This window comes from Pinus tabuliformis, chromosome J (genome assembly GCF_031772625.1).
Source record: "Pinus tabuliformis cultivar Carrire ecotype Pingquan chromosome J, CPIR1, whole genome shotgun sequence".
Lineage (NCBI taxonomy): Eukaryota > Viridiplantae > Streptophyta > Pinopsida > Pinales > Pinaceae > Pinus > Pinus tabuliformis.
The window spans coordinates 817,738,943-817,761,029 of NC_142295.1; positions in this window are offsets into that span (position 1 = coordinate 817,738,943).

A 22,087-nucleotide genomic window follows, 5' to 3' on the forward strand; every position below is an offset into this window, starting at 1 on the left:
ACGAAATCCCAGCAAATATACTATGGCGAATACTCTATCGGAGGAGTAGAGCTATCGCATATGCCAAGAGTAAGGTGCATAAGCAATCTATATATGTATATATATAAATATGTATATATATATATATATATATATATATATATATATACATATATATATATATATATATGTATATATATATATATATACATATATATATATATATGTATATATATATATATACACACACATATATATATATATATATATATAAACAGTGGAGCAATATATATATATATATATATATAATATATAAAGTTAAAGGAGCGGAGTATATTGATTGTGGTAATACATGCGGACCCACGGCCTTATTATATCGCGCCTATTGTAATATCACGTCCGTCTCTATATCGCAAGCCGTAAAGCCTTGCCACATGAAAGCGTCGATTGCGATAGAGTTGTGGACCCGACGGACCTATTATAAACAGTTTAATATAATATCACATCTGGTATTGGCCATCAGCCATCGGTAATGTTTTAGGCTCGACTTATAGAAGAACCTCCAAAAGTGGTGATTGCGATAATGTATGCGGACCCTATGGTCCTATTATATAGCACCCTATTATTATATCGCGTCCTCAGGAGGATCGGCCCGTCGACCATCGATGATGTCATGAGGTCGCTATATATAGAACTCCTAGAAGCCTTGAGAAATGATTGTGACATACACTGCGGATCCGATACAGGAATAGTTGTGGGTGAATTAAAATTGAAGTCCGCCCTTAGTGTTTCGCTCATGTTTTTTTTTTCTGATTTTCCTATGTATCTAATATTTGCCGTGCGTGGGCCTTTGAGGTAGAAATGCAATACAATAATGCTCTCGATAGTTCAGGAGGCTGAATCAAGCCGATTGCAATTGCGATTGGGACGTGGTTGTCCATTAAACAATGTCGTCTCTGTGTATGCCTGTAATTATTGTAAAAAGGAGCGTTGTTACAGTTTAACATAAGACATGATTTCTTTGTGCATTTGTGGACCTTTGCTAAGAAGTAATGTGTCTTAGAAGTTTTGGTGAGCACGAAGAGATAGAGGAAACCACAGAGACCGAGGAAGCCAAAGGGCTAGTGAAGAGAGGAAACTGACAGACAGAGGCATGAGGAATGAATAAAAGACAGGAAAAGAAGAGAACGTTGTTTTTCTTATGTTGTTGAAGGCTATTGAACGTTGTTGAACATTTTTTGTGGAAATAAGCTGGAGGAGACAGAGGCAGCGAGAGGGTCCAATAGAACAAAAAGAGGGCCGACGGGCCAATAGGACAACAAACAATCGGAGGGGAGAAGTAGCCAGCAGAGAACATAAACTTGAACAAAAAGTTGTTCTTTATGCAAAGCTTAGTGCAGCTAACAGTGGACTGAATAAAGCTGTGTGAAGACATTATCAGAAGTCATGAAGGGTACTGGACACTCTGTGTGGGCAGTATGAAGAATTGGGAAGACTACTTCATAAAAAGACTAGTTGTCATTGATGTTGTAGCTTGGAGACTGCAATGAAGCTATAATCAGACAGAAATCAGTAAAGAAGAGTTCTGAGAGAAAAACATTACTATCAAATGAACCTTGAAAAGATTGGATCAGAACCCTTGAGGTTAGTGCCTCAGAAGTAAGAAGGATTAGAGTCCTTGGGGCTAGTGCCTCAGAAGCACGAAGGATAGGAGTACTTGGGGCTGGTGCCCTCAAAAGTAAGAAGGATTGTAGCCCTTGGGGTTGATGCCTTAGAAGTAGGAAGGATAGGTGTCTTTGGGACTGGTGTCTCAGGAACTAGTAGGATTGATGTCCTTGGGATTTGTTGCTCCTAAGTCCAAGATTGGTGTCTTGGCGAAATAGAGTTGGTGCTCTAGAGGTTGGAGCCTCACCATGGCGAAATAGAGTTGGTGCTCTGGAGGTTGGAGCCTCACCAAAGTCTGAGTTGGAGCTTGGCAACTGATTGTAACCATCTATATATTGTATCTATTTTACTGCACAATTTAGATTAATAAAATCTCTTATTCTTATTTTTCATCTTGTGCTCTGAATATATATGTTTTAACTGGTAAAACAATAGTTGGAAAAAGAAATATTGATTCACCCTCCCTCTCAGTATTTCCAACAATTGGTATCAGATCCAACACCTTCATTCAAAGCCTAACAACTTGAGGGTTGATCTTTAGAACACAAATGGCAAAGTCAAGGAAGAAAGTCTCGAATCCTCCTAAGGATGTGTCTCCCTCTACTAAGAAAATAGAAGACAATCAATTTGAGGAGGCTCCAAAGCTCAATGGGAACTTTAAGATATGGGAAGCAAGAATGAGGAATTTCCTACAGATTCAAGGCATTGAAATCTTGAAATTAGTGATTGTTGGTAGCAAGATGGATAGAGAATCCAAGGAGTACAATGCAAAAGCAATGAAGTAAACCTTGAATGGGCTACCTGATTCTGTAAAGAACAATCTAGTAAAATGATCATCAGAAAAGGGTATATGGGACAAACTTCATAACCTTCACTCAAAGGGGGCATTGACCATGACCATCAGTCATGAAGATGATGGAAATCAAGAAGGAAATCTATAACCCATCATACAAGATGAAGAGAATGAAAAAGATTTTGTAGAAGAAATCCTCGTTCAACTTATGATTGCCATGGAAGAGATTAACAATTTGAAAAATGAAAATGAGGAAATTGAGAATATAGCACTAGTTGGTTACCAAGATCAAACAAGGAAGAAATTTGGCCTCATCAAGCTTTAGGTACAAGAAAGGGATGAAGAGCTTACCAAGCTTAAGAAGGAATTTGATCAAAACAAAAGAAAGCATCATGAAGTAGTCATATCCATGACAAATCAATTGAATAAAGCAAAGAAGTAGGAAGATACCTTGTCAAGTCAACTTGAACAAACGCACAAGAGCTTGAACAAACTTGAAGAAGAGATTGGTCAATACAAGGTAGAGGTGTCCTCTCTCAAGTCTCAACTACAAGAAGTAAGGAAACAAGCACAAGGAGCTGAAAAGATCAAGGAATAAATGGAGAGAAATCAAGCAAAGAATGAAGAAATCTTCAAAATGAAGTTAGATATCATCTCCCTTAAAATAGAAGTAGATGAAGCTATTTGTATCAAGGAAGAAACTGAGGAACAACTTGCTAAGAAGAATAGTGAGTTTGAAATATTGGAAGAAGATATTGTCCTCCTCGGGACAAAGGTTGAAGGGATGAACAAAATCTTGAAGAGCTCTCAAGCCTTAGATGACATGCTTAGCTATCACATATGTCCATCTGATAAATTAGGTCATGGGTATGTAGGTGGATCCTCAAACAAGAATGAAAATGCTTCAAACAAAAGAGATGTGAAGAAGCCAGAAATAAATGGTGATGCTCCCAATTCCAACAAAGGCAAGGAGAAAAATCAAAGCTACAATAGAAGAAATATTGCTCCAAGAAGAAATGTAGATGATGTAAAAGATGCAAGAGGCAATGGTTATCATCAAAGGATCTCAAGGCAGAAAGGCTTCAGAAGTACATCAGGGAAACCTTCATCTCCTAGGTACCTGTTGAGGGCCCTAAAATCGGGTCAACAACAAGGGGGATACCCACCCGGTCGGGAACCTGGTTGGCGGCTCCTTGCCCGTTTGGTGTAGCAGGTCCAACTGGGGATAACGGAACCAGATTCCCGATCTAAGGGGTGTGTGTGTGTGTAGGGTTTGATTATGGTGTTTCTTTGAGAACTTTTGAGAGCTAATTTAAATCTAACTCATGATTTGACTATAAGCTGCTGAAATCTAATGAAAACAACATGTGCAATCTACGCTAACCCGGGGTATATCTTTTCCATCATGCAATCTAAAAAGATTTCATATAATAACTGGTAATGAAGATTATTCAGCTACTATAAGAATATAAACCATTTAAGATAAACCATTCTGTATAAGAAGTTAAACACGACAGTTGTGGACTGCATATCGCATGATAAATCATTCATATGTCAAGCATGAACAAATGACTCCATCGTACAAAAGTGCCAAATGGTAACCACACATTTATACATTAACATATAAATAACATCAGCTGTATATCACTCTAAGCAAATAAGTAGAAATTCATCAAGAGATAAAAGTACCATTTATGACTGATTTTTACTCACAAACTTCAAGCAATAATGATTTACTTCTACTTACTTCTAACACCTGCTAAGAGTACAGAAATGTAATATCAGTAGCAGACATTAAGATGCAAATATCAATAAATCCGATCGTTCCATTCATCAAAACCTCCTCTGAGGTGCAGAAGTGCATGTTCTGAGGACAAGTTTTTGACAAATTTCTGGACCCTTCTCCAATGCAATGAGAAGGGTTAAAATACTATGTCCTAATCCTAATAATAGTATTATTACAAAATTAAAGATTTGGTTTTCAAACGACCGTCCTTTTTCTAATATAACTAAAACAAAAAGAAACAACATTCTAAATAAAACTACTTGTGGACTTGGTCTTTGAAGTTGCATGTTTCTAACATAGGCTTGAGAAGAGTCGGCTGGCTAATTTCCGTTGTGATCTGGGCTATGAAAACGGCATCTATAAGAGCTGGCGCTACCTTCTCGGCTGCATTCATGATACACTTTACCGTCATCCATTGGCTACGTGGTTTAACCAGGTACATCCAGTAACTTTCCCAATTCAGTCTAGCCAGTGCTTGGATAGCTTTCCCTTTTGCCTGTGCCTTTTGCCTCCATTATGTCTCCAGTTGCAACTTGTTTGGTAGGTATCCCGGGGTGGTCTCTGAAATCAAATTGGCCCTGTGTAAATTTTCATTTACACAGTCGATAAGAATACTTGCCTCTGTCGCTGCTGCCTCTGCTGCTTTCTCTGCCTGCGTGATCTGCTCGTCCCATTTATTAAAGAGCATTTCTTTATGATTTTCATTAATTCTAGGTTCTCCTGCTCTTTTTCCCTTCTCATCGTCTTGCCAAGTCAGATACTCTGTCACTCTCTTGTCGTTCTGATCATATTCGCTTCGCAATTCCACCACCTGACTGGTGATTTTGTCGCTTAGCTCACAGAAGTGCCTCCACTGTGATATTTTACGCCCCAATTCTTCTTGTTGCTGCAGTAGTTGCTCATTCAAGCTGATGGAATCTGAAACAAACTCCGCAAGCTTAGGTTCATCTATGTGCATTTCTTGCTCCACCTGCAGTTGTTTTTCTTGTTCTTCAAGACTCTTTTGGTAGCCTATTTGCATCTGTTGGAAGTATTCTTGGAGCTTTTCGAGCTGTTTGGAAGCTTCATTGTTTGCGTTGGCTTGCTGTAACTATTGTTGTAGCAGTTGTATGTGATTTTCTCATTCCTTTAAGAGCTGCTGAACTTCAGAGGCTTTGTCAATAGTTGCAGAAGCATACGCTCCTGCAATTTGAGACAGCTTCGTAAGATTTTCTGTAGGATTATTAGTTGGGTCTTTCCACAAGACGTCTAAATGTTCAGCGTCTTCAGACAGTGCATTTTCGAGCTTTCTTTTCTTTCTTTGTCTTCTCACAACTGCTTTGTGCTAGGGACTGTAGAACACATCTAGTGGGGGAATTTCTTCTACGTTAAGTAGAAGTTCTGAGGATGGAGTGATGGAGAGATCTTCTGCTTCTGTGGTAACGTTGACTATGGTTGGAGCAACTTCTTGCACCTCCTGTGTATCATTCACGGGCATCTTTGGGACTTGCCCTTCGAGGTTGATTAATTCATTGAAGGACTCACACTCTTTATCTAGATCTGCTGTGACAAGAGGAGCTTCGATAACCGGAGGGGGAACATCTCTTGGTGGCGAGGTGATAACTTGTTGCTGAAACATTACACTGGACTGAGCTGTATCTTTGACTGCTTCTTCGTTAATTCTTTTGTCATGCACAGACTCTTCAGGATGCTCGGAACCTTCTCGCGCGGCGTTGGACTTAGATTTGGAAGTGCTGGAGTTCTCGCTGAGGCTGATACTCGGAGTTGGCTCTCTAGTAGGTATTCGTAGCCTTTCTAGTGGAATGCTGGCCAGCCTTCTATCTCTATATGATGTGAATTTCTGGAGTTCACCTCGAGATAACCTTGACTGAGCTTCTCCCAAAATCTCTTTGAGTGAGCTCTTACCCTGAAAGAGATCGTCAAACAAATCTTTGTGTCCGAAGAACACTCTTATCTTGACGTTCGTAGTAAACTCTTGGGCAACTTTATTTGGGTCGAATGGCCTCATCGGAACTTATATAATTGAAGGCACGTCACGTTTTCCACCTCATCAAAAGCGTGTCCTGCATCGAATAAAGAGAAGGCCCCACAATTGACGGGAAATTGAGGCCAAATGGCCTTTTTCTTATCTTTTAATTCTTTGGTTAAGCCGCCTTCGGAGCAGGTTTGATAAGCAATTTCTCGAGCCAAAAGCTTATCTGGGACATACAAGGGTAGGACATGTGGAGGTACAGTGCTTCCATAAACTCGAATGTAAGTAAACCATTCTTCCCCAAACCATCTTGCGATGGAGATGATGTCGGTCTCGGGTTCGGGAGAGCACCTTGGGGGGTCCTTACCATATATCATTCTATATATGGGCAATATAAGCCCATGGCAAATTTGGTAAAAATGAGGTGCAAAATGGGAATCCCACAAGACTTTGTGATAGACGTGAATAGTCAACGGGTCTTGGGTAGTCCATTTCCATCCCATAATGGGGAAATTAGATACAAGGCAAACATAATCCATAACATAGGCAGCTAAATAGTAAGGAGGATAGATCCTTTGAGAAAAGGATCTTTTGGACCTGTAACTAACCACAGCCGTATATAGAGTATCGGCAAGAATTTTAGCCCAATCTACTAAATCGGCATTTGTGGCAGCGTCGATTAATGGCAGCCACTCAGATGAAAACTTGTTGATATTGGGCATACCAAACAACCTACACAGCATGGCTACAACAAAACAATATGGAGAGGTAAGGGAACCAGTGCTGTACATACCTTTCTTATCCTTCTTTAACGGCTCATCTCTTCTAGACCATTCTTTAGTGGTGTCTGATAGATCTGGGTTTTCCATTGCGAACTTCCTCAGAAATTCTGCGTTATAGGTCGCTTGCGGTTCGGGCAGATTGTACATTAGCTTCAGATCTTGGGCGGCGAAAGATCCCACGAGCCCATGTCCCTGAATCTTGAATTGTCTGTTGTTTAATTCTCCATCATCTAGAATCCACTTGACCATATCTGTGTATGGTAGAATCTTAGGTCTTGCCACTATTCTGTGAAGGAATGAACATGCTAGGTCTTCTAGGGTTGCTTCAGAGGAGCGTGGTGCACCTGCAACGGCAGTCACTTTCATTATTCTCGGCTTCTCCTCTTCTAATAGCCTGTACATGCCTTCCCATGTGGAGATTCCTGCATCGCGGTTGCAGGCTGTATCTGTGTATAGGGGCGCCATTTCCTTGGTCTTCTCTCTTGCTTAGGAGCTCTGAGCTTTGTTCTTCTTTCCCATTTTTACTTTGTGTTTCTTTCTGAGTCGTCTTTGCACTTTGTTCCTGCAGATTACAAGTGAAATGGAATGTCCGATCAGAAAGGTGATGGGAGAGTTTTAAATGCAAGAGATAAATCAATTACGCCACCTTACGTGAAGCAAATATCCAACAAGTCACGTGTCTTTGATCCTCTTAATGACTGACAACCAATTTACTTACTAACATTAAAAGCGCATGATTTCAGGTCAGGTAATGGTAAGTGGCTTTTCCTTTGGAAAGTGCGCTCGAAGGATTCGTACTAAGGTGATTTTATGATTTGCTGACGTACCCTCGCATGTCGCATGATCGCAATATCGCAGATCGCAAAACTTAGTGCTTGCCAAATCTCGTCTGGCTTGTTTCTGCGATATGCGATCTAGCGATCGCAATATCACAGATCGGCGAATTTCTTGGCTTTTCGTTATGGACATTAGTATGGTGCAATGCGATGTCGTTATTAATCATGAGGGTGGCGCGTATTTTGATTTTAGAAGAGTAACAGAGATGTTTCCTATCTTTTTGCATACGCGACTTTAAAAGACCTATCGTCTTCCATAGAAAAATATCTAAGATGCCTTTTCTAAATTATGATTTGTTACTTCAAAAAGAAAGTCTTGCTTTTCTTAAAAATTCTATCTAAGGGTCCCCATTCATTCCGTATCATGATTTGATACCAAATGAAAAAGGGGGGGGGGTTGTTGCTGGCCACAACAATTGGCGATTCACTTGGGAGAACCAGTTATCTCTGTTATTTCTATTGACGCTTTTAAAAACTTCTGAAAAATTTAAAAATTTTGAACTTTATTATAAAAAGATAAGACAAATGAGACTTCAAACTGCCTATGATGTTTCGTTTCAAACTCTTTCCGTTTCAATTATTTGTACACCCAGTTCGTCTTTGCATCTAAATCAGCTGTTACTTGGTCTTTGTAAAACATAAAATAAAGTCTTCTCTGTTTATCAGTCCTTTAGTATGCTCCTTAGTTGCAGGTAGAGCCTCTGCTGCCAGCAGGCGTCCATAACCTCGACAGGGTTACCTTTTAACCAGCAATGATCCTTTATCCTGCTTGAGGTTATTCGCAACATTCCAGAGAAAAATACTTTTTACACACTTTTCCTTTTTTAATTCTCTAAAGAACAATGTCTTGGTTTGGTGGCCAAATTATGACACAGTCATTCACTTGATTTACACTTTTGCTGAACAAGTCGGCTTGTGATGAGACCTCTTGTCTTTTGATTGCAACAATCTTAAGTCGTTGCCCTGTTTTGATAGACAGTATTGGCAAAGTCAGCAAGTTATAATATCTGTGATCATGATAAGACGGCTCATGATGAGACCTCTTATTCTTTGAGATATAGTGTTTTTCTTGGGTTGTTTCTCTGAATGCTGTAATTTCCTTTTAGCAGGGAAAAAGTCATTGTTTTTCCTTAAGAAAGCTCTGGACGACAATGATAGGGCGATAAAGGATGTTTGACAGAGAATACTTATCTTAAGATTGATACCTTTCATTGTGCTGACCTAAAACAAATCCTATACTGAGATAGCTTTCTTTAAAATTTTGGAGTTTGAAACTGTCATCATATATGGGTTGAAGTTCTAATGATAATAAAGATCAAATTTTTTAAAAGATTCGCTGTTGATAGTAGCAGAAGTTCCATTTTTTAAATAGAGACAAGGTATCTTTAGTAAATGTCAAATGTCATTGAACCAGAACAAACATTATTATGGAGGAAATTAAAAAGGAATGATAGGCAAATATTTTCTGAGGTTATGAAGAGAATATTTATAGCTTTGCCTATCAGTTATTAAAAACAAAAAACCTAACTAAACTACTCCTACTCCTATTCTAACCATATACAAAAAATAACTATGTCAAATGATATTTCCAATGGAACCATCTATTCATGTTTATTCTTAGCCGAATGAATCTTCCAAGCATTAACAAAAAGAAACGAATTTTTCTTGGATCGTAATCGTTGGCTGAGAAATAAAAAAACAGAACCTCAATTGGAATTCTGGCTAATCTTCTTTTCTTATGCAAAGTTGTTTCCAACTGGGTACCTATTGGATCATAAAAATCAGAATGAATTTCAGTTGTGAATTGATGATGTCGCAATAGGAAAGACAGCAAGTCAAATTGTGGACAAGATTTTTTGATTTCAATGACTTGTAACCTTTTATCTGTTAATTTCGAATTTTTTGTGATTTTGTTTGAGAAGAAAATTCTCATATGTAAGTCGCTAAAACATAATCTATCCAAAGTTTGAAGATTTGAAAAGAAATCCGATTTTGTACATAATGAGTTTGAGTGAGAAAGGAATGATTGGGAATTTATACAAATAGTGTTACAGCACGACTGGGCTTTACTTGTAACATCTTGTTTTTCACAAAAACTGGCCAGGTTTTGTGAATAGGGAACTAGGTCATGATTACAAACTGGGATGGAGCTTTCCTCATGATATGAATCATAGATCGGGGTATTACCTGGGATAGTAAAATCATTTAAGTGATCTTCTACTTCGAGATGAGGGTGGACTGACATGATTTCTGATTTAAGATGTTCTTTATCCTCTGACCCTAGTTGAGTTATCTGAGAAAACTCGACAACATTATCATTGTCAAAGTAACTATCACAAAAGACTCTACAGATTTCCATAGGTTCCTCTTTTTCATTGTATGTTTTCTGACAAGGGAGGTCAGGCAATTCCTTTTTATCCTTGATCGAAAGCTGTGTTAATGCAATCTCTTTAACTTGAAAACCTAATGATGAGTCATTTAAATAACCCTCTGTTGTTTTTGAGATATCTTGAATATTAAGAGGGGAAAGGTTGTCATCACTAAAAACATCAGGATAAAGAGAAAAATGTAAATCTGGAACAAAGCATTTAAAAACATCATAAAAGAAACTTTGTTCACCAGATCCATCACAAATGTCGGGCTTTAGATCATACCTTTTTGCGCTGATACTTTTTGAAAGAGAAACATTTGATTGATCTAACCTTGGCATCTACATTCGTTGACTTGAAATGATATTGTCAGAGTCATCTTCTGTTTCCGAGGTAATTTTGCTCTTAGCATCTTCATCTCTCTTTTCTGGTAGTAGAGCATGCATGACTCCCAGGCTTTGTAGATTTTCTTCATTATGGATGCTTTGTGTATTTAACTTGGAATGATCATTCATATTAGAAGAAAAGCTAACAAAGGTAGAATTAATTTCTGATTGGTCAGACACAGGAGGTAGGAAATACTCATCGTAATCTGAAGATTCTTCGTCTGTGAGCTCATTTTTGAGATCATACTGTAGGCATTTAAGATGAAATCGCATATTGAAATCCCTTACAGGTTCATCTTGTTCTCTAAGATAATCAATTTCATCATATACCTGGTCGTAATAATAACAATCAAATTCCAAGATGAACATCTTAACGAACTGGTCCCAGCCATGAATTGATGCAACTGGGAGGGTTCTGCACCATTTTGTAGCTTCTGCTGTGAAGGTAAGAGTAAAAATCCTGCACAAAATGCCTTCATCAATCTTCTGAGTATCAGAAGTTGAAAATTTTTGTATGAACTGAAGGGCGTGATTGAATGTGGAAGAGTTTTTCTTACCATTGAACTTTACCTGAGACAATAGCCTTACCACGTCCGGTGGAATGTTGGAAGAGGTATGAACATAGATGCAACTCCAAATAGGAACTTCATGAGTAGTCATCCTGTTTCAAGATTTATAATTCAAAAACATTCCAACAGGTATTATGCTCAGGCCCTCCTTCTAGCGCCAAATATGTTGAGGGCCCTGAAATCGGGTCAACAACAAGGGGGATACCCACCCGGTTGGGAACCTAGTTGGCGACTCCTTGCCCGTTTGGTGTAGCGGGTCCGACTGGGGATAACGAGACCAGCTTCCCGATCTAAGGGGTGTGTGTGTGTGTAGGGTTTGATTATGTTGTTTCTTTGAGAACTTTTGAGAGCTAATTTAAATCTAACTCATGATTTGACTATAAGCTGCTGAAATCTAATGAAAACAACATGTGCAATCTACCCTAACCCAGGGCATATCTTTTCCATCATGCGATCTAAAAATATTTCATATAATAACTGGTAATGAAGATTATTCAGCTACTATAAGAATATAAACCATTTAAGATAAACCATTCTGTATAAGAAGTTAAACAAGAAAGTTGTGGACTGCATATCGCATGATAAATCATGCATATGTCAAGCATGAACAAATGACTCCATCGTACAAAAGTGCCAAATGGTAACCACACATTTATACATTAACATATAAATAACATCAGCTGTATATCACTCTAAGCAAATAAGTAGAAATTCATCAAGAGATAAAAGTACCATTTATGACTGATTTTTACTCACAAACTTCAAGCAATAATCATTTACTTCTACTTACTTCTAACACCTACTAAGAGTACATAAATGCAATATCAGTAGCAGACATTAAGATGCAAATATCAATAAATCCGATCCTTCCATTCATCAAAACCTCCTCTGAGGTGCAGAAGTGCATGTTCTGAGGACAAGTTTTTGACAAATTTCTGGACCCTTCTCCAATGCAATGAGAAGGGTTAAAATACTATGTCCTAATCCTAATAATAGTATTATTACAAAATTAAGGATTCGGTTTTCAAACGACCGTCCTTTTTCTAATATAACTAAAACAAAAAGAAACAACATTCTAAATAAAACTACTTGTGGACTTGGTCTTTGAAGTTGCATGTTTCTAACATAGGCTTGAGAAGAGTTGGCTGGCTAATTTCCATTCAGAGCTGGGCTGCGAAAACGGCATCTATAAGAGCTGGCGCTACCTTCTCGGTTGCGTTCATGATACACTTTACCGTCATCCATTGGCTATGTGGTTTAACCAGGTACATCCAGTAACTTTCCCAATTCAGTCTAGCCAGTGCTTGGATAGCTTTCCCTTTTGCCTGTGCCTTTTGCCTCCATTCTGTCTCCAGTTGCAACTTGTTTGGTAGGTATCCCGGGGTGGTCTCTGAAATCAAATTGGCCCTGTGTAAATTTTCATTTACACAGTCGATAAGAATACTTGCCTATGTCGCTGCTGCCTCTGCTGCTTTCTCTGCCTGCGTGATCTGCTCGTCCCATTTATTAAAGAGCATTTCTTTATGATTTTCATTAATTCTAGGTGCTCCTGCTCTTTTTCCCTTCTCATCGTCTTGCCAAGTCAAATACTCTGTCACTCTCTTGTCGTTCTGATCATATTCGCTTCGCAATTCCACCACCTGACTGGCGATTTTGTCGCTTAGCTCACAGAAGTGCCTACACTGTGATATTTTACGCCCCAATTCTTCTTGTTGCTGCAGTAGTTGCTCGTTCAAACCGATGGACTCTAAAACAAACTCTGCAAGCTTAGGTTCATCTCTGTGCATTTCTTGCTCCGCCTGTAGTTGTTTTTCTTTTTCTTCAAGACTCTTTTGGTAGCCTATTTGCATCTGTTGGAAGTCTTCTTGGAGCTTTTCGAGCTGTCTGGAAGCTTCATTGTTTGCGTTGGCTTGCTGTAACTGTTGTTGTAGCAGTTGTATGTGATTTTCGCATTCCTTTAAGAGCTGCTGAACTTCAGAGGCTTTGTCAATAGTTGCAGAAGCATACGCTCCTGCAATTTGAGACAGCTTCGTAAGATTTTCTGTAGGATTATTACTTGGGTCTTTCCACAAGACGTCTAAATGTTCAGCATCTTGAAACAATGCATTTTCGAGCTTTCTTTTCTTTCTTTGTCTTCTCACAACTACTTTGTGCTGGGGACTGTAGAACACATCTAGTGGGGGAATTTCTTCTACGTTAAGTAGAAGTTCCGAGGATGGAATGATGGAGAGATCTTCTGCTTCTGTGGTAACGTTGACTATGGTTGGAGCAACTTCTTGCACCTCCTGTGTATCATTCACGGGCATCTTTGGGACTTGCCCTTCGAGGTTGATTAATTCATTGAAGGACTCACACTCTTTATCTAGATCTGCTGTGACAAGAGGAGCTTCGATAACCGAGGGGGAACATCTCTTGGTGGCGAGGTGATAACTTGTTGCTGAAACATTACACTGGACTGAGCTGTATCTTTGACTGCTTCTTCGTTAATTCTTTTGTCATGCACAGACTCTTCAGGATGCTCGGAACCTTCTCGCGCGGCGTTGGACTTAGATTTGGAAGTGCTGGAGTTCTCGCTGAGGCTGATACTCGGAGTTGGCTCTCTAGTAGGTATTCGTAGCCTTTCTAGTGGAATGCTGGCCAACCTTCTATCTCTATATGATGTGAATTTCTGGAGTTCACCTCGAGATAACCTTGACTGAGCTTCTCCCAAAATCTCTTTGAGTGAGCTCTTACCCTGAAAGAGATCGTCAAACAAATCTTTGTGTCCGAAGAACACTCTTATCTTGACGTTCGTAGTAAACTCTTGGGCAACTTTATTTGGGTCGAATGGCCTCATCGGGAACTTATATAATTGAAGGCACGTCACGTTTTCCACCTCATCAAAAGCGTGTCCTGCATCGAATAAAGAGAAGGCCCCACAATTGACGGGAAATTGAGGCCAAATGGCCTTTTTCTTATCTTTTAATTCTTTGGTTAAGCCGCCTTCGGAGCAGGTTTGATAAGCGATTTCTCGAGCCAAAAGCTTATCTGGGACATACAAGGGTAGGACATGTGGAGGTACAGTGCTTCCATAAACTCGAATGTAAGTAAACCATTCTTCCCCAAACCATCTTGCGATGGAGATGATGTCGGTCTCGGCTTCGGGAGAGCACCTTGGGGGGTCCTTACCATATATCATTCTATATATGGGCAATATAAGCCCATGGCAAATTTGGTAAAAATGAGGGGCAAACTGGGAATCCCACAAGACTTTGTGATAGACGTGAATAGGCAACGGGTCTTGGGTAGTCCATTTCCATCCGATAATGGGGAAATTAGATACAAGTCAAATAGAATCCATAACATAGGCAGCTAAATAGAAAGGAGGATAGACCCTTTGAGAAAAGGATCTTTTGGAACTATAACTAACCACAGCCGTATATAGAGTATCGGAAAGAATTTTAGCCCAATCTACTAAATCGGCATTTGTGGCAGCGTCAATTAATGGCAGCCACTCAGATGAAAACTTGTTGATATCCGGCATACCAAACAACCTACACAGCATGGCTGCAGCAAAACAATATGGAGAAGTAAGGGAACCAGTGCTGTACATACCTTTCTTATCCTTCTTTAACGGCTCATCTCTTCTAGAACATTCTTTAGTGGTGTCCGATAGATCTGGGTTTTCCATTGCGAAATTCCTCAGAAATTATGCGTTATAGGTTGCTTGCGGTTCGGGCAGATGGTACATTAGCTTCAGATCTTGGGTGGCGAAAGATCCCACAAGCCCATGTCCCTGAATCTTGAATTGTCTGTTGTTTAATTCTGAATCATCCAGAATCCACTTGACCATATCTGTGTATGGTAGAATCTTAGGTCTTACCGCTATTCTGTGAAGGAATGAACATGCTAGGTCTTCTAGGGTTGCTTCGGAGGAGCGTGGTGCACCTGCAACAACAGCCACTTTCATTATTCTCGGCTCCTCCTCTTCTAATAGCCTGTACATACCTTCCCATGTGGAGATTCTTGCATCGCAGTTGCAGGTTGTATCTGTGTATAGGGGCGCCATTTCCTTGGCCTTCTCTCTTGCTTCGGAGCTCTGAGCTTTGTTCTTCTTTCCCATTTTTACTTTGTGTTTCTTTCTGAGTCGTCTTTGCACTTTGTTCCTGCAGATTACAAGTGAAATGGAATGTCCGATCAGAAAGGTGATGGGAGAGTTTTAAATGCAAGAGATACATCAATTACGCCACCTTACGTGAAGCAAATATCCAACAAGTCACGCGTCTTTAATCCTCTTAATGACTGACAACCAATTTACTTACTAACATTAAAAGCGCATGTTTTCAGGTCAGGTAATGGTAAGTGGCTTTTCCTTTGGAAAGTGCGCCCGAAGGATTCGTACTAAGGTGATTTTATGATTTGCTGACGTACCCTCGCATGTCGCATGATCGCAATATCGCAGATCGCAAAACTTAGTGCTTGCCAAATCTCGTCTAGCTTCTTTCTGCGATATGCGTTCTAGCGATCGCAATATCACAGATCGGCGAATTTCTTGGCTTTTCGTTATGGACATTAGTATGGTGCGATGTGATGTCGTTATTAATCATGAGGGTGGCGCGTATTTTGATTTTAGAAGAGTAACGGAGATGTTTCCTATCTTTTTGCATGCGCGACTTTAAAAGACCTATCGTCTTCCATAGAAAAATATCTAAGATGCCTTTTCTAAATTATGATTTGTTACTTCAAAAAGAAAGTCTTGCTTTTCTTAAAAAATCTATCTAAGGGTCCCCATTCATTCGGTATCATGATTTGATACTAAATGAAAAAAGGGGGGGGGGGGTTGTTGCTGGCCACAACAGTACCAAAGTTCATTTTTTGGTTATTGTTATAATTGTACAAACTTTGGTCACATGGCAAAATACTGTAAAGTATATCATAAAGATAGATATTATATTCCCCAACAATCTCCAAGAAACAATTTTGCAGGAAGAAATCATGACTTCTTATTCATGAAAAATGTAGAATGCTTGAAGTGTCAAAACATTGGTCATATGGCATGTGATTGTAACTTAAGATGGGCTCTTACACAAGCTAGAACCATGCAAAAGAAGAAAGTTACACAATTATGGAGAAGAAAGAAAATACAATCCAAAAGTCCCTTCAGCTCTCCAGCCAACAACATATGTCATTGGCCTAAATTATGACAACCTAAGCATTTGATGGGAAGAATCTGCCAAAAGGAGATGATGCATACAATTACGGGGAACCTGAAATTCATGATTACTATTGCACAAGGTATTAGTGAAAAGGGTCCTGATGAAATCCTTGTTGAGCTATATTAACAATCATTCTTTAATGAAGATCATTTCTCAGGAGTACTGCATTGAAGAAGAAGATCCTATAACCATTCTTTGGACTGTTGTTAAAGATGCTTTCCACTTAATCTCTAAGTAATATTTGGAACAACAGAGAAAGTCATATAACACTAAAGAAATAAGGAAAAAAACTATGGTGTTGTTATCACAGAAGTTTATGTCTTGACTCGTGGATTTAATGTGAGAACAGATAAATTTTGGACACTAATAGAGGCAATCCTCAAACAAACAGATACATCTGGAATAGAGTTTGAGGTAAGAGCAGCTGGCAACCTATATCAAAAATGAAGCATTGCATGAAGATACATATTAGCAAAATGTTTTAAAATATAGTCACAAATTGTATACGTAAATTTGCTAGTAGAAATAACATGTAGTAACTTGTACAAGAACACAAGGAAAGGATGGCAGTGACTTAAGAAGAAACATAGAGACACAAATGAACTTAGATCTAAAGAAAGACAATGAGAAAGACAATCTGAGTGGCAGTTTCTCTTGATTCGGACTATGAACGTCTCTCAATTATGCCTATGGAGATAACAATATGGATTGAAGTATAAAAGCTTGGACTTTGACAGTTGGTGTATGGCCATTTGCAATCTGAATGAAAGCATTAAAGTAGAGCACCTTTAAGCACTGTTGAAGCCATGATAGAGTAGTTCTGAGACATGAAGATGGAATAATGTGCAAATTGATGATAAGGCATCGATCCTTCTATCTTGAGTAAAGGGAAGAAGAGCGCTATGATAGGGGGAGTCACAGACCCATGAAGATCTACCATTCATGAAGAATAGAATCAAGCTGATAGGGGGAGTCCCAGATCACTACTTTGTCATTGATGCCAAAAGGGGGGAGAAGAAGAATATTGCCATCAATAACAAAGGGGGAGATTGTTGACCTACATTGTCATTGATGTCAATAGGGAAATATTCTAGATACTAGAGAATGACATGAAGCCAAGGGGAAGCCGAGCAGATCCATGAAGAGATAGGAGCAAGGCAATCAGGATAGCCAAGCCATAAGCAAGAGGAGTTACCAAAGGAGGTAGATCAAAGCATATCATAGGATATCAGAGCAAGAGAGGCATTCATATATGCAAGGAGGTCTTTGAAAGACACTGCCAAGCCAGAGGAGCCACATTGGAGCAAGAGGAGCTTCAGGAGGAGCCACACACACACACACACACATATATATATATATATATATATATATATATATAATATATATGCCAAAACAAAGTTAGCGGAGCTACAAGAGCAAATAGAGCAGAGCATATATATATGCCATATATATGCCAAAGAAGAGGAGCAAAGGAAGAAAATAGGGCAAACAGAGGAGCCATATATATATATAACATATATATATACCAAATCAAAGCCATCAAAGGAAGGAGATTACACAATCAGGAGCTATCGGAGGCCAAACCCATCTATATATGCATTAACACCCATCAGAGCACAAACATATATCTGCAAATACACTATCAGGGCAGAAAGACTGAGTTATAAGGCAAATACACTGTCGGTGCAGAATCCCGACAAATATACTACGACAAATACTCTATCGAAGGAGTAGAGCTATTGCATATGCCAGGAGTAAGGTGCATAAGCAATATATATATATATATATATATATATATATATATATATATATATATATATATATATATATATATATATATATATATTGCTCCGCTATTTATATGTCTATATATATAGACATATAAATAGCGGAGCAATATATATATATATATATATATATATTGCTCCGCTATTTATATGTCTATATATATATAGACATATAAATAGCGGAGCAATATATATATATATATATATATATATATATATATATATATATATATATATATATATATATATATAGATATATATATATAAACAACGGAGAAATATATACATCCGAACTTGTGGCCTTATTATATCGCGTCTGTCGCTATATCGCAAGCCGTAAAGCCTTGCCACATGAAAGCACCAATTGCGATAGAGCTATGGACCTGACAGACCTATTATAAACAATTTAATATAATATTGCATCTGGTATCAGCCATCGGCCATCGGCAATGTTTTAGGCTCGACTTATAGAAGAACCTCCGAAAGTGGCGATTGCAATAATGTATGCGGACCCGATGGTCCTATTATATAGCACCCTATTATTATATCACGTCCTTAGGAGGATCGGCCCATCGGACATTGGCGATGTCATGAGGTTGCTATATAAATAACTCCTAGAAGCCTTGAGCGCTGATTGCGACATATGTTGCGGATTCGATACAAGAATAGTTGCAGGTAAATTAAAATTGAGGTTTGCCCTTAGTGTTTCACTCGTGTTTTTTTCTAATTTTCGTGTGTATCTGATATTTTTCATGCATGGGCCTTTGAGGCATAAATTCAATACAATAACACTCTTGATAGTTCAGGAGGCCTGAACTATAATTCAATAGGTTGAATCAAGCCAATTGCAATTGTGATTGGGACATGTTTGTCTGTTAAACAATGTCGTCTCTGTGTATGCCTGTAATTCTTGTAAAAAGGAGCATTGTTACAGTTTAACGTAAGACATGATTTATCTGTGCATTTTTGTACCTCTCTTAAGAAGTAATGTGTCTCAGGAGTGCTGGTGAGCAGAAAGAGATAGAGGAAACCACAGAGAGTGAGGAGCAAGTCAAAGGCCCAACGAAGAGAGGAAACCGATAGATAGAGGCATGACAAATGAATAAAAGACATGAACAGAAGAGAACGTTTTTTTTCTTATGCTGTTGAAGGTTTTTGAACACTTGTGAACATCTTTTGTGGAAATAAGCTGGAGGAGATAGAGGCAGCAAGAGGGTTTAGCAGAACATAAAGAGGGTCGAAGGGCCAACAGGACAGCGGGTAGTTGAAGGGGAGAAGTAGCTAGCAGAGAACATAAGCTTGAACAAAAAATTGTTCTTTATGCAGAGCTTAGTGCAGCTAATAATAGACTGAGTAAAGCTATGTGAAGACATTATTAGAAGTCATGAAGGGTACTAGACACTTTGTGTGGGCAGTATGAAGAATTGCAAAGACTACTTTATAAGAAGACTGGTTGTCGTTGATGTTGTAGCTTGGAGACATTAGTGAAGCTATAATCAGAAAGAACTTAGTAGAGAAGATTTCTAAGAGCATAACATTACTATCAAATGAACCTTAAAAAGATTGGGTTAGAACCCTTGAGGTTGGTGCCTCAGAAGTAAGTAGGATTGGAGTCCTTGGGGCTGGTGCCTTAGAAGCAAGAAGGATAAGAGTCCTTCGGGATGGTGCCTTCATAAGTAAGAAGGATTGGAGTCCATGGGGTTGATGCCTCATAAGTAGGAAGGATAGGTGTCTTTGGGACTCGTGTCTCAAGAATTGGTAGGATTGAAGTCCTTGGGAGTTGGTGCTCCTAAGTCCAAGATTGGTGTCTTAGTGAAATGGAGTTGGTGCTCTGGAGGTTGGAGCCTCACCAAAGTCTAAGTTGGATCTTGGCAATTGATTGCAATCATCTACATATTGTATCTATTTTATTGCTCAATTTATTAATAAAATCTCTTATTCTTGTTGTTCATATTGTGCTCTGAATATATATGTTTTAACTGGTAAAACAATAGTCAGAAAAAGAAATATTGATTCACCCACCCTCTCAGTATTTCCAACAATTCTTTCTATTCAAATGGGTGGTGTTGATGTTGTATTAGGAGTCCAATGGTTACAATAGTTGGGGATGACATCTTTTAATTTTTAAGAACTTTCCTAAGAATTTTTTATGGGAAGGAAAGGAAATTGAATTATGGGGTATCACATGGAAACCTAGGAAGATAATCAACTCTAATGGCATGATACATATTTTGAAGAGGGAACAATGAGGGGTAATTGCACAATTATCCTCACTAGATGTTCATACATCTAATTCATCCATTTATCCATATCTCCAAAGAGTCCTTGACAACCATTGCAAAAAATTTTAGACTCCCCAAGGTCTCCCACATATTCACAATCATGATGATGCATTTCACATTATTCTAGGAGGTGTTCCTCCAAACATTAAAACTTACAGATACCCCTATGACTAGAAGAGTGAAATTGAAGGAATGGGTGCAGAAATGATAGAGGCAAGTATAATTCAACCTAGCAATAGTTCTTTCTCTTCTCCAACAATATTGGTGCACAAGAAAGATGGATGATGGTGTATGTGTCTAGATTATAGAGAGCTCAACAAACTCACTATTAAAAATAAATTTCCCACCGTTGTCATTGATGAATTGTTTTATGAGCTACATGGAGCAATTTACTTGACCAAATTAGATTGAAGACATAAGACATTCTAAACACAACATTTACAACTTATGAAGGTAATTATGATTTTGGTTAGGCCTTGTGGCCTTACTAATTCACCTTCCGCATTTCAAAGTTTAATGAATTCCACTTTCAAACCTTTAGAAAATCTGTTTTATTATTTTTTGATGATATTATAATATAGAGAAAGAGTTGGAAAGATAATGTTTAACATGATGACATGGTGCTCAAACTATTGCAGGAGAAACAATTATATGCCAAACCCTCCAAATGTTTCCTTGGGGTATAGGAAAAGGAATATTTACGTCATATTGTATCTCATGAGGGTGTTGAGGTAGACCATAACAAAATTAAATCCATCAAGGAATGGAAAATACCCACAACCTTAAGTCATATTAAAGGATTTATTAGGTTTATAGGGTATTATCACAAGTTTGCTAAACATTATTGGAAAATAGAAGCACTTCTAACAACATTACTGAAGAAAGATGTATTTTTCTGGATTCCATAAACAACTAAGGCCTTTGAACATGTTAAAGAGGAAATGTGTCAAGATATGGTGCTAGCTACACCAAGCGTCACAAACACATTTTTTATTGAATGTGATGCCTCAGGAAAGGGCATCAATTTGTTTTATGCAAGAAGGAATACACAAACATATGTATGATAAGGAAATGGTTGTAATACCATATTCCCTAAACAAATGGCACCCTTACCTAATGGGAAGACACTTCAATGTAAAAACATATCATGATAGTCTTAAATACTTTGTGGAGAAAATATTATATTTAGAAGAGAAACAAAATGGGTCTCAAAGATGTTGGGTTATGACTTTGAAATCATTTAAAAAAAAGGGAAGCAAAATGTTGTTGTAGATGCACTCTCAAGAAGGGATGAAGATGTGGAAAAATTCCTCTATGCCATTTCTATTATCCATCCTAATTGGATAACTGAAGCAAGGGATGAATAGAAGGATGACGAGGAGGTGCGGACACACATTGAAAAGTTGCAGCAAGATACCAATGCATCTAATACATTTATAGGGAAAAATGATTCATGGTGGTAAAAATATTGTTTATATCCATGTATAAAATCCCAACTAAAACAAAAGTTTTTTTGGAATTTCGCACCTCTCCTATAAGAAGGCACTTAATATTTTTTTAAAAATTACCACGGTAAAGATGGAATTGTTTTGGGATGGCTTTAAATATGATATTCAATAGGTTTGTGGTAGAATGTTAGGTTTTCCAACAAAATAAAGTTGATATAATTAGTACTCGAAGTCTTTT